Source organism: Colossoma macropomum, unplaced genomic scaffold (genome assembly GCF_904425465.1).
Source record: "Colossoma macropomum unplaced genomic scaffold, Colossoma_macropomum, whole genome shotgun sequence".
Lineage (NCBI taxonomy): Eukaryota > Metazoa > Chordata > Actinopteri > Characiformes > Serrasalmidae > Colossoma > Colossoma macropomum.
In genome coordinates, this window is record NW_023494804.1 from 37,221,650 (window position 1) to 37,226,397 (window position 4,748).

The window sequence follows — 4,748 nt, forward strand, 5'->3', positions numbered from 1 at the left end:
ATAAATAATAAAATGTCAATACTATGTTCAAAATTGCTATTTTTCACCTTAATGATGCAGTGATTTTCATCTCCCACCTCTATTAATTACATTTATACTCACATTAGGTACAAACAGTGAGACGATCTTCATTTCAACTCATGTCCCAGTGCACCCATTAACCAATTAAGACACTTTGATCCACTCAGCCAACATGCAGACACAAAGAGATTGACACTGCATTAATTCCCATACAATGAGAACTCAATATGATTTTTCACATATATAATTATTGCAGTTCATTTGATGACTTACCTTTCATCTCAGAGTGTGGATTCATGTAAAGAAAGAGAGAGAAAGAAGGTATTAGTGCAAATAATGTCTTATTTTTATACACATAAATAAAATCACCACCTAACATCACTAATAGCATTACATTAGAATTCACTTTATAAACACACAACACTTTATTCTGTACACACAAAATACACACTGTCTGCACTTTTCACATTGTTACCTGCTGAGACGAAAAATTAATATTATTATTATTATTACTATTGACAGCATTTGTACTGTTATTATTAGTATTGGTGCACTCTTATAACAATGCACATTCAAATACACATACATATAATCATGCACATTGATCTTCTATCGGCATTATGCTGATAATAGTAGTAATGCTAATAAAGTTGACCAGTCCATGTGGTCGGTCATGAAATGAACTCATCCAGTATACAGACAATATGAACTGTAATTCTTACATTAATGTTTCTAATGTATATTATCTATATATAAATGACAAAGAAAACCCAAAACCAACAGCATGTCTCACCACACAATATTCTCTCCCAGTCATTAGGCACTAAAACTAATGTAGTGAGATTAGCTTTAGCCAATAATGCTAATAATGATTACCAGTTCATATGGAAGGTTGTCAAAGGGTCCTTTCACAGGTCTCACTGTTAACTGCAGCTCTGCTCCTCCATCACACAGACATATTTAGGTAGAGAAAGACCACCATCATCCAAACAGGGTGAGAGGAATCCCTGTAAAAACATTCAGAGAACAAACAGCACAGAACCAGACTGCACATGCAAGAACAATCTACACCAGTTCATTTAAATCATAAAAAAAGGAAATTAAACCTCAAGTCAGTCTTCATCTCACCTTCTGTGTCAAAGCAAAGGCAGAACAACGAACACATTTTCATTCCAGTCAACCAACATGTAGATAAAAGAGAAGCATGCAGAATGGTTTTTATTCCCTAATGAACACATATTCCTTATGTTTGTATAAAACAATAGTTAATAAAGTGATTTGATTACTTTTATTGCAGTCTTCACAAGTTTTAAAGTACCGCACAGTCTGTCACACCAAGGTAGAAGATTTCAGCTCAAACATGTGAAGAGAAGTGAGAGAGAAAAAACCAGTAACCAAATCATAAAAGCATTTACCACCATTTACTCAAATGGAAAAGAAGGACAAACTCTATTAAGACACTGCTTATCTCACCTGATGTCCCAGTGCAGCCATTAACCAGTGAAGACATTTTAATCCATTCAATCAACATGCAAAAAAAGAGGAACACACTGCATTCATTTCTATACATTCAGAACTGTGTACAGATATTCAAATCATACACAATAATTTTAGGCAATTTGTTTACTTAACTTTTTCCACTTTGTAATTCCTCAGACTGTGGACTCAGATATAGAGGGAGGGAAAAAGGTGGTAACAGTGTCATTAAGATCTACAACATCTCTGCCTAATCATGCAAATAATCATGCTAATAATGCTCATTCCTCAGAGTGTGGATTCAGTTAAAGAGGGAGGGAAAATGTGGTTTAGTGTTATTTACATATACAACAATATGGAACAACTACAATTATAAGTGAGTGATGAGTTAGTGAAAAGAAACATTAATAAAACATTTACAAACACTTATACATATAATCATTGCTGCTTGTCCACCGTTCACCATTTAGTATCTACTGTCCTGAACTGACGCTCATATAGTTTATTGTAAAGTGTTTAGTTTATTGTCTGTGTTTATTGTATTGATGGTGTGTCTGTATTATTGTTTTCTGCTGTTCTGTGTTAAGTGTAGCTTCGTGTTCAGGAGGGACTGTATTTTATTCCTTACTCAACACATCTGAGACGAGGAGGAATGATAATAAAGTTAACGTTGACTTTGTCGTCTCACTTTAACAGAATAATATTCTCTTATAGTCACAACACTAAACAGGAAACAATGAGAGCAGATTTAGCTAACAGTGCTAATAATGCTAATAATGCTAATATGCTAATAGTGCTCATGATGCTTACCGGTCTGTGTGGACAGTCGTTTTACACACACGTCCATAATGCAGCTGAAGACAAAGACACTGCATTAATTTCCATATAAAGTGATCTGTGTAGAATTATTCAAACAATATATAATGATTCTAGACTTTAGATGATTTTAGAATTTGTTTACTTAACTTTTTCCACTTTGTAATTCCTCAGAGTGTGGACTCAGGAATAGAGGGAGGGAAAAAGGTTATGTTAGTCTCATAAAAATATACAAGCAAATAGAAAAAATAGAATAAACAGAAAAGAATAAACAGCATGATATTACAATAATTCAGCCATAATACAATTCTATTATGATCTTTACAGAGTTGTGTAATGTGCTGTACTGAGTTATGACACATTTTAATAAAGTATATTTTAACAGTTTGCAGTTTGAAAAAGGAAAATGTCATTTTCTGATTTCGCAGCACCATCATGTGGACTAAGAACTCAATGCATTTTGGTAATTTATTAGTCTAACAATGGATTTAATACAGGATCAAAATATAAATAATAAAATGTCAATACTCTGTTCAATATTGCTATTTTTCACCTAAATGATCAGTGATTTTTATCTTCCATCTCTATTAATTACATTTATACTCACATTAGGTACAAACAGTGAGACGAACTTCATTTCATCTTATGTTCCAGTGCAGCAATTAACCAATTAAGACACTTTGATCCACTCAACCAACATGCAGACACAAACAGAGACGCACTGCATTAATTCCCATACAATGAGAACTGAACGTGATTATTCACATAATATAAAATTATTACAGATCATTTGTTGATTTACCTTTGTCCTCAGAGTGTGGATTCAGGTAATGAAAGAGGGAAAAAGATGGTATTAGTGCAAATAATGTATATTATCTATATCTAAATATATAAAGCAGTATAAATGAAAATTTAAATGAAATATCAGTTCATTTAAATCCTGAAAAAGTAAATTAATCCTTATCAGTCTTCATCTCACCTTCTGTGTCAAAGCAAAGGCAGAACAACGAAGACATTTTCATTTCAGTCCACCAACATGTAGATAAAAGAGAAGCATGCAGAATGGTTTTTATTCCCTAATGAACACATATTCCTTATGTTTGTATCAAACAATGGTTAATAAAGTGATTTGATTACTTTGATTGCAGTCTTCACAAGTTTTAAAGTACCGCACAGTCTGTCACACCAAGGTAGAAGATTTCAGCTCAAACATGTGAACAGAAGTGAGAGAGAAAAACCAAGTAACCTAATCATAAAAGCATTTACCACCATTTACTCAAATGGAAAAGAAGGACAAACTCTATTAAGACACTGTTTATCTCACCTGATGTCCCAGTGCAGCCATTAATCAGTGAAGACATGTTAATCCATTCTGTCCACATGTAAAAAAGAGGAAGACACTGCATTCATTTCCATACAGTGAGAACTGTGTACAGATATTCAAATCATACATAATAATTTTAGACAAATTTTTACTTAACTTTTTACACGCTGTAATTCCTCCGAGTGTGGACTCAGATATAGAGGGAGGGAAAAGGTTATATTAGTGTCATAGAGATATACAACCAAATACAATGAAAAGAAAAGAATAAACAGCAGGAGAACACAACGCATTTTCCTATTTTATTAGTCTAACAATGGACTTAATACAGGATCAAAATATAAATAATAAAATGTCAATACTCTGTTCAATATTGCTATTTTTCACCTTAATGATGCAGTGATATTCATCTCCCACCTCTATGAATTACATTTATACTCACATTAGGTACAAACAGTGAGACGACCTTCATTTCATCTTATGTCCCAGTGCACCCACTAACCAATTAAGACACTTTGATCCACTCTCCCAACATGCAGACACAAAGAGATTGACACTGCATTAATTCCCATACAATGAGAACTGAATATGATTTTTCACATATATAATTATTGCAGATCATTTGATGACTTACCTTTTATCTCAGTGTGTGGATTCATGTAAAGAAAGAGAGACAAAGGTGGTATTAGTGCAAATAATGTATAATATTTTTATACCTGTAAGTAAAATCACCACCTAAAAACATCACTGAAAGCATTACAATAGAATTCACTTTATAAACACACAACACTTTATTCTGTACACACAAAATACACACTGTCTGCACTTTTCACATTGTTACCTGCTGAGACGACAAATTAATATTTTTATTATTACTATTGACAGCATTTGTACTGTTATTATTAGTATTGGTGCACTCTTATAACAATGCACATTCAAATACACATACATATAATCATGCACATTGATCTTCTATCGGCATTATACTGATAATAGTAGTAAAGCTAATAAAGTTGACCAGTCCATGTGGTCGGTCATGAAATGAACTCATCCAGTATACAGACAATATGAACTGTAATTCTTACATCAATGTTTCTAATGTATATTATCTATA

The 4,748-nt window shown here is 32.8% G+C and overlaps 1 long non-coding RNA gene across 1 annotated transcript; it reads right to left on the minus strand.

Annotated features, from left to right (window-relative positions):
• Positions 1-524: 524 nt before the first annotated feature.
• On the minus strand, positions 525-1,392 carry LOC118824752. The gene is made up of 3 exons (XR_005008627.1): positions 1,308-1,392; positions 1,150-1,152; positions 525-1,028 (listed from the first exon to the last, which is right to left on the minus strand). It is a non-coding gene; the product is annotated as an uncharacterized LOC118824752 (long non-coding RNA).
• Between the last annotated feature and the right edge of the window lie 3,356 nt (positions 1,393-4,748).